The 9,650-nt window shown below is 42.2% G+C and overlaps 1 long non-coding RNA gene across 1 annotated transcript in view; it reads left to right on the top strand.

Annotated features, from left to right (window-relative positions):
- LOC113477077 overlaps positions 1 to 9,627 on the top strand; it is a 262,249-nt gene extending 252,622 nt beyond the window's left edge. Inside the window, exon 5 of the long non-coding RNA XR_003397839.1 lies at positions 9,359 to 9,627. This is a non-coding gene — a long non-coding RNA (uncharacterized LOC113477077). The remainder of the gene's footprint in view (positions 1 to 9,358) is intronic.
- The last annotated feature ends 23 nt before the right edge of the window (positions 9,628 to 9,650 follow it).

Genomic DNA, 9,650 nt, shown 5'->3' with positions numbered 1-9,650 from the left:
GATCCTGTAGTTTTGTGATGAATACTGCTTGGTTAGTACAGTAGGAGATGAGGTGGACTGCCATTAGGAAGTGTTTGTTAAAGTAATTGAAAGATAAAGGCTTATAGTTAACAGAACTATGCACCCTGTTACTTCCTGTAGCACGAATAACCATTTATATTACACACACAGGTAAGCTAGAGGAAAGTTTATAAGGTGTCAGGCACAAATATTTAAACATGAGGAAACACCAGCAGTAGAATTGCTCCTCAGTAATGTGTATGTTTGTACATGACCATTCACTCTCTGTGTGCCTGCTCATATAAGCTTTCTTTTCATAGAAATTCCCATTTCTTTTGCTGAGCAGGATGCATATAGCAAATTGATGCACACCTGTCCCTTTGTTTTCAGTCTGTTTACTGTGCTCTGTTTCAGAGAGATTTGTTTTGTCATCAGCTAATGTGTGCATTATCTTACTGATCCACAATCTGATTAATCTTTGTCACTTTCCCATGAGATGATATTATCCTTGTTTTACAGACACAGAGTTGAAGCATAGATGCAATAGTGAAGAGTCTCCACCAGTTTAGGGTATTCAGTTTGGGATGCACTGTTGTACAACCATGACACAACTTCTACTGACTTCACTTGTGGTTGTAAATACTCATCTGCAGAACCTCAGCTTGGGGGCCTGGAGAGGCAAATGCACATATAGAACTTGTGTATGGTTAGGTAATGCCTCATACAAGGGCAGAAGTGGGTGAAATCTGTTCATATATTCATCTTTTTGAAAGAGGTTTAGATGTAAAAAAAAAAAAAAAAAGTGCCACCACTGGCAAATTTGGGTTCATATCCGAGGAGCAGCAAAAAGTAACACTGTGATGAACAAGTTATATGTTCATGAAATTATAAATTCTGGCTACAGCTCATGGAAGTGCTAATGCTCTGCAAAGAGAGTATCAATAAAAGTGTTACTGTTTGGGAAGAAGGACTCTTCTTAGAAATGTCTAATGTTATTTTACTGTAAGTTTACAAAGTGAGGTAAAATAAAACCAAGCAGAGGTGGGATTGAGGTATGACAGAGATAAAAGCAACTGTTAAAAATTGAGTGGGAGGCAATGTTAATAATAACTGATGCTACTGGCTCTTCTCCCTACCTGTTCAGTCACTATTTCAGCCAGATATGTACACTTCACATATATATATATATTTTTAAAAAGTATGTGTAAGTATATATAAATATACATTTATATAAGTATATATATTTATGTAGATATATGTATTTTTAAAAGTATGCAAGGTTGTATTTGCATGCATTTGTTGTGCTGCCAAAACAACTGAGTGATGAGAACATCAAATAGGGTTTAAATGTGTGGTTATTCTCACTTCAGTGTTGTGCCATTGGTTTCTGGAAGCAGTCTGTCGCTCTTGCAGTTTGGTCCTTGACCTTCTATCACTTTTGGAGACATGCCATACAATCTTTGTTTACAGTAACAAGCATGGAAAAACTGACTTCCTGACAGTAATGCTGAAGTCTAAGTTGAAACCACTCACAGGTGAAAAAACATAGTTCTTCCACTTTGAACTTGTAATGTGTTTCATGTAAAATACCCATCTAAAACTGGGCAGCCAACAAAAGGAAACCAGTCCTTTGCCCAAGACCAAATATTAACTGTGTTGTCAGCAGTTTCACTAAGGAGTTGGTTGTAATGTGTTTATGTATGTTTTTTCTTGTGTAGCATATAATTTATAATCTAAAAAAAAAAAAACCAACCCAACAAAAAAACCCAACCCTAAACCATTGGTTATTTATTTTTTATATACGTATGATATTGACTGAGCAGTTCATGGCCCTTCGTGAACTTCTAGCTATTGCATGTGCAGCTCTAATCTCCACGTAACCTCTTCATCACACAGCTTTCTCACAGGCTAGTAAAACACATTAGGATTTGTAGACTGGTTTGTATGAAGAACCAATAGATTGCACAGCTTCCTTGTTTTCTGGCATTTGCATCACTACTTCTAGTGGCTGTAAAACCTTTTAAGGAAATTAGGGTATTTACACTAGGAATTTGTGTGTTCAGACTAGATTCTCTTCTTGAAGTGCAGGTTTACTGAGCAAAGCAACATTTGAGTTTTGGAGTCACAATCAAAGTCATGATGCAAAATGAATGTAGATCTAATGGAAGATTTGTGGTCCAGTTCAATGGTCATGTTTTTGGTGATGCAAGTTAGGTGATGTGTTTTGTAGCAATTAAATATTCCATAGTTATGTCAAAAGAGTGTTATTTTACACTTTCAGGAAATTAGAAGGGAATGATAAGAAGACTGGAAGTCAAATGAAGAGTGGGATAATGAAGCATTCCTATTTTCCTGAAGGTTGTGTGTTCAAGTGATGTGTGTTAATGCACAATTCCAAATCCTCTGTACAAATTTTATTCTCTTTTTACATCATTACAGTGATTACAATACTCTATATTAACTTATGCCTGACCCCTTTTACACTGGCATATACATCATGTCTGTTGCTTTTGAACTGTAAGAATTTGGCTCCAGGGCTAACTTAACTGGAGGAAGCAGTTTTCAGTAAGTCAGAATAATAATGGGAATAATAACTTTAAGGAGCTTATCATTTGGTTGCATTTACATCGATGTACCAAATTCTGCTCTGTTGAATTCCCTTATTTATGCTCCCCTTCAGGACTGCTGCTGAAGTCTTCTTTCTCACACAAGCAGTTTGCAGTGATCCAACAGCACAGGGCTTAAGATATGTAGACTCAGTCCTTTAAAGTGCATAGGCATTTTCTAGCATACAACGATCAAACATGGATGAATATTGAAAAAACTTCACTCATATTTTAAACATAGCATATGTACTCACACTGGGAACAGAATTTCAGATATTATGATTAAAGAGCTGGCAAATACAAGGGTATGTGGTCAATGCTATCATCTGGAATAGCTGAAACTTTGGGAGGCTAATTACAATAAACTGTCCATCATACATCTGTAGAACCTAGAATTAATGTGGGAAATTTTTCAAAGCGTATTCAAATAAATTGATCTGGTTCCAGATGACTGTAAGAGAAAAGTGCAGAACTGTGCTTCACTAGTTTCTTATGATGGTCTCTGTGCTGAAGATGCAGAAGTAGCATTTCCCTGTTCTTTTTACATGCATTCACTAAGATGGTTTAGACATATTCTGGCACATTGTAGTGAAAATTACCAAAAGGTGGAATCATGGCTATTTTTTAACTGATGGACAACCAAATCATACCTTAAGTATGAGGCACTGGTTAGATCTTCATTCCAAGTGCCATACAGTGTAGCAATATCAGGTGATGGCTTTGAAGAAGCGCATCAAGAACCAAAGGAGTTTAACTGTGGTCACACAAAACTCCTTACAGGATATTTTACCCTACTGAAGAGCTCTGTACACACTGTAGAGAAACTGCTTCTGGGACTTGAACTCTCAGATGAAGTTGACCTGAGTGTCTCTAAACTATGGCAGCGTGTGTCTAGACATACCCTGTGGTCACTAAACATCTACTGGTATTTTGTGCAAGGCGTAGGGCACTTCATGCCTTGGCCAGTAGCCAGCATGGCTCAGTATTTAGACCCATGTGCAGCTCTGCGGTTTTTGTTCACTGACATATGTTTGTTTTGGTTTGAGTCCATAAGGTTTGCACACTTGAGGTTCACTTTGAGGTTTCAAGTTCAGTGAAACATCAAGTTTTGCCTGGCTCTTGGGTTGAACCTCAAGCCTAATGATAATGCTTTCTCTATCTGCAGATTATGAAGGGAAAGGTCACTGAAAAACATCAAGCATTCAAATGGGCCATTCCTTGCAGAATTTATCTATTGTATGTTTTTATCAAAATTAGCAACTCTGGATTTGACTGATATATACAAGTGTATTCTGCTTTGAAACTATAGCATTTCTCCAAGTTTCTGCTATTTTTCAGTTCCTACTTCCTGGGTAGCACTTTTTAGTGCTACGCAGGGGTAGCATTTTATGGCTATAATAAGCAAAGAGTTAATTTTATTTTAAACCATTGGCCAGATAGTCGTTTGATTTAACTTCTGTTACTTCTGTCCAGTCTCTGCAGTGCCTATGGTATATTCAACCAACATGAAGTTCTGCTTCCTTTGACTTCAGAAAGTAAGACCCAAAAGGGACTTATCCCAAAAGGAAAAGCTGCTGCCCTGAAGGTGGTTGTGTAGCTTTTCTCTTTTGAGTCCTAATACTTGTCTGATGTTGAAAGGAATTTAGGTCTTATCTGTAAACAGTCCGACTGTCTCAGAGCTGGGATCCAAAGTTTCATTTTCAGTGTTGTTCAGTAGACCTGTCAGTCTGACCTCGGTGCCAGAGAAGGTCATGGAGCAGGGCAACTCACGTGCCATTAAATGTCATATAATGGACAACCAGGGGATCAGGCCCAGTCAGCATGGCTTCATGAAAGGCAGGTCCTGCTTGACAAACCTGATCTCCTTCTATGACAGGGCGACCTGCTTATTGGATGAGGGAAAGGCTGTGGATGTTGTTTACCTTGACTTCAGTAAGGCCTTTGACACCGTTTCCCACAGCATTCTCCTGGCAAAGCTGACTGCTCACGGCTTGGATGGGCACACGCTTTGCTGGGTAAAAAACTGCCTGAATGGCGGGGCCCAAAGGGTTGTGGTGAACGGAGTTAAATCCAGTTGGAGGCCGGTCAGGAGTGGTGTCCCCCAGGGCTGGGTTTTGGGGCCACTCCTGTTTAACATCTCTATTGATGATCTGGATGAGGGGATCGAGGGCACCCTCAGTCAGTTTGCAGGTGACACCAGGTTGGGTGGGAGTGTTGATCTGCTGGAGGGTAGGGAGGCTCTGCAGAGAGACCTGGACAGGCTGGAGCCATGGGCTGAGGCCAACTGGAGGAGTTTCCATAAGGCCAAATGCCGGGGGCTGCCCTTGGGCCACAACAACCCCCAGCAGCGCTACAGGCTTGGGGAGGAGTGGCTGGAGAGCTGCCAGTCAGAGAGGGACTGGGGGTGCTGATTGACAGCCGGCTGAACAGGAGCCAGCAGTGTGCCCAGGGGGCCAAGAAGGCCAATGGCATCCTGGCTTGTGTCAGCAACAGCGTGGCCAGCAGGGACAGGGAAGGGATCTGACCCCTGTACTTGGCACTGGTGAGGCCGCACCTCGATTCCTGTGTTCAGTTTTGGGCCCCTCACTACAAAAAGGACATTGAATGACTCGAGCGTGTCCAGAGAAGGGCAACGAAGCTGGTGCAGGGTCTGGAGCACAGGTCGTACGGGGAGCAGCTGAGGGAACTGGGGGTGTTTAGTCTGGAGAAGAGGAGGCTGAGGGGAGACCTCATCGCCCTCTACAACTACCTGAAAGGAGGCTGCAGAGAGCTGGGGATGAGCCTCTTTAACCAAGTAATAAGCAATAGGACAAGAGGTAATGGCCTCAAATTGTGCCAGGGAAGGTTTAGACTGGATATTAGGAAGCATTTCTTTACAGAAGGGGTTGTTAGGTTTTGGAGTGGGCTGCCCAGGGAGGTGGTGGAGTCCCCATCCCTGGAGGTGTTTAAGAGTTGATTCGACATAGCACTGAGGGATGTGGTGTAGTTGGGAACTGTCAGTATTAGGTTAATGGTTGGACTGGATGATCTTCAAGGTCTTTTCCAACCTAGATGATTCTGTGATTCTGTGAATCTTCGACTTGCAGGGATGTCACAGTGGAGGACTGTACCAAGCAGGTACAGAAAATGTACTGAATCTGATAGAAAAGCACCTGAAAATCACTCCACAAAATGCTTATTTTGGGCTCTGTGTATATGCGGCTCTAATTCTTCATGTTGATCTAGAGTCTACTCTGCTGCTGAATCTTCTGCTCCAAAGCCTGTCCTTTGTGAACAGTGACACCAAATCCAAGGTAGCTAATATATCCCTAAGGTAGCAGGGAGCAGGATTTATGATCGAATGTTGGAGAATAGATCTTCAAATGCTGGCACCAAACTGTTGTTGGGAAAATTTCTATTGATGACCTGTCAAGGCAGCATCCAAAGTAAGCCCAGTTCTTTCCACATCTTCCAGTCTAAAAGCTTTCATGTGAACTCAGGCAGTAATGATGTCAACCAGAAATTCCTACGTGTACCCTCAGCTGTTCTGTTTGCACAACTTCTCCATTCACTGTATGGAGGGGGAAAAAATGTGCTGTGGAGTTGGACTGAAAAGTAATTTTAGACAAGTAATTTTAGAGTCTGCCTATGAAGTACTTTGAGAGTTGACAATATCTAACAGTGCAAGGTACTTATGTTAGAGATTTGTAAAGGGAAGAAAGAGTTACCCATGCTGTCATCAAAGAATTTAGTGGGGAGGTTTATCTAAAGGGGTCTTAGTATTATATTTTTAAGTGCTGTGTGCATAGGGCTGTCTCTCACAAGGAACTTTTCTTCATCTAAGTCTTTTACATTTTTGAAGAAATGATGGCTGGTCTTTCTCTTTGTAAATCTTGTCTCTTCCTATCCCTCCCCCTTCATTTGCATCTAATGTGACTGTGTATCTCTGGGTCATATATAAAAGTACATGCATCGTGTGCCTACAGAGGAGGTTTTTTACACGCTTGTGGATATATTTATAAATACTATAGGCCCCCTTTTTCAGGTCTGTTTGAAAAATGTGTCCTGTATTGTGTATTCTGAGTAAACCAGCATCTCTATGTACCGTGTTGGTTCAGCCCTAATTCTGACTTCTGAGAGTAGTTCAGGTTTTCACTCATCTGGTCTTTGGTTTTTCTCCTGTTTCTCATGGGTAACACATGGCAGAACACTGAAATCATTGTTAAGGTGTTCACTGGGGTTTTAGTGGTTTGGTTAATGGTTGAACTGAAAACATTTAGATATCAAAACGATCATCAGATTGTGGCAATCTGGAGTGCTACTGATCTGAACTGAACTTGGTTAAATGAGTATGAAAAGTCTCTTCATTCCTTGACTCCTTCACTTCTTTGGTTTTAGTGTTAGATCTTGGAAAATGTATGCAATTCAGTATTTCCCACTAGCAGTTCAGGGAATGCTGAGTATGTAAGAAACAGAGGAAGAGCACTTATTTCCTCCACATTTCTCTTCCCAGGGAGGGAGGTGCAGCAATGGAAGCGAGGTCATGGAATCTCCATCTCTGAGGGTTCTGAGGACAAAGTAACAGCTGACTTGATGTAATGTTGATGGTAGCCTGGGGGTTCACTAAGTGACCTCTGGAGGACCCTTCCAACCAACATATCTGTGATTCTAAGTCAGAACAGATAAAAGAGCTACTGGTATCAAGTGGGAAAGATCTTCAGCTTGCAGACAAGAAGCCGCTCTGAGTCATGCTATTGTAATTATTGTAGGTTAAGAACAATAAGACTGGTCGCCTGGACAGCTCCTCTTATCACGTAATTCAGAGCCCTGATGATACTTACTTTGCTGCACTGAGTCCCTGCCTCAGTAACGTTTATCTTTTGGACTGAGAAAAAGTAATCTGTAGCCTTTGTTCTCCATATTAGCTGACACTGCATCTGAAAATACAGTATTATATCCATTAGCTACAGTCTGAGTTCGGGTGTACCAATATTGGTTTCCAGCAAAGACTTGACAATGATGAAATTATTAACTCCACAAGTGAAAATGCCCTTGGATGACTGTGGTAATCTTGTGATTTCTGTACATGCAGTCCTGTGGCTCTCCTGAACACTAACTGCACACCGAGGGTGAATGCTACAACTGAATTTTACGTGGAATTTAGGCAACACCTAGGTGCAGCCCATTGCAAAACCCCTTTCTGATAGGAGCCAATGAGAACAAGCTACAACTGCCTTGTGCAAATTTTTGCAATCTGCTATTGCGTGAACAGTTGGGAAGGTTGAAATCAGCACGAAAGAGCACTCGGGTTTTGCTTCGATTGCGCTTCCCCGTGTGAGTGCTAGGCATCTCTTGCTTCTGGGGAATTCTTTGCTTGATCTCTATCTCATAACTTTGGAGCTTGCAATGGAATCCTGTGCAAAACAGCTGTGTGGATTCACGGCAGCTATCTTCTTACCTTTCCCCGACACCATTTACGGTTTCAGTGTAAAGAGCCAGGGAGCGCAGCGTTGCGAGGTGGTGCCCAGCTTTTGTGAACAAAGGGGATTGAACAAATGTTAGGAGTAAAACAATCTACAAACTGCTAGCTGTTTGTTGGATGATAACTTTATGCAACAGCAATTCCATCGATCATCAAGGTCAGCTTTTTTGCTTTTGTTTCTCAAGCGAACCAGTTCCTCGGTTCCATGCTCCTATAGGCAAGACGGTAAAACAGCCAAGGATGTTAACTGCTTGGTGTGCTGACAGTGAACAGTGTTGTGGAGCTGCACACTTTTATCTGGGGACTGCCAAGGGTGTCCAGGTGTTTCTGTGTTAAACAGCGTGGCACAACACCTCTGCAGGAACTGGCAGGCGAGAGTGTTTGCTTCTTGACTTGGATTGAAAGCTTTTGAGTCAGCAATGTCAGGAAAACATTGCCACCGTCTGCAAACCAGAGAGAGCCCTGTCATGTACATACATGAGGAAAAAACCCTTCTGCTCATTTTTTCCTGAATATTTTGTAGGACAGTGCATTTAATAAAACTATCAGTTATGAAAATGGTGAATGCCCCTCTGTTTCTTGCTGTAGTCTCTCATGAGTATGGGGCTGAGTGGCAAAAGGGGTGGTCTTGGCAAACAGTTTATTAGTCTCAAATTATTCAGAACACAGGTTTGGATACAGATTGCAGGGAATGATAATGGAGTTGGTTTTCTGAGCCTGTTCATGCTATGAAGACATGGGGTATGCTTTTCAGGAATTCACTTAAGTGGAATCAGCTTTGAATAACGTAGCCTGGAAGTAATATTGCTGCCATCCAGCTAGTGTCTGTGGAACAGCATTCTCCAGCCTCCTGAAGCATTGGTGTTGAAGATGGATAGATAGGGAGATATTTATTTTTTGGGCCTTTTTTTTTTAAAAAAAAAAAGGGAAATTCTTTCTCACCACTAGAGAGGGGCATGTTTCGGTTGAGATTTTTTCCCTCCTGAGTGAAAGAGTGGACCACATCAGCATCCGATTTGGGCGCGTCATGTGGTTTCTCATGTGATGCTGGTCTCACTGCGCTTTGGAGAGTGAGCCTTTGTGACTCCGCACTCTTGGACAGTAGCATCCAGCAACAGAGGAGACTTCGGGGAAGGGGGAGGAAAAGATACACCCCCCCACACCCCACTCCAGAAAACCCCGAAAGCCCAGAAAAATAAAGTTACAATAATTTATTATAGTTATTGTTTCTTCTTAACTGCTTTGGCTTTTATTTTTAATTCTGGGTCTTCCCTTTTCTCCGTTCCTGCAGGCATAAAGCTGCACCGTTCGGAAGAAGCGAGATTGTCTTTCCGTACAGCTACAATGCTGCACCGCTCTCAACACAGCCTGCTTTTCCCCCATTTACCTGGGCGGCTGCTGCTGTTTCGGCTGCTGCTGGGGCTGCTGCAGTCTCACTGCCTGTGCTTCACCCCGGCTTGGCTGACTCGAAACTCACTCGTCTGCACATTGCTAAGGAAGAAGAACGATGGAGCCGCATTTTTTCTGGTTCTGGAAGCAAAGGGTTGCGATTTGTGATGATTTGGGTTGGTTTTTTTTTTTGG

This window comes from Athene cunicularia (genome assembly GCF_003259725.1).
Source record: "Athene cunicularia isolate RWA chromosome 2 unlocalized genomic scaffold, athCun1 chr2_part1, whole genome shotgun sequence".
In the NCBI taxonomy this organism is placed as follows: Eukaryota; Metazoa; Chordata; class Aves; order Strigiformes; family Strigidae; genus Athene; species Athene cunicularia.
This window is presented reverse-complemented; position numbering and strand designations above follow the sequence as displayed.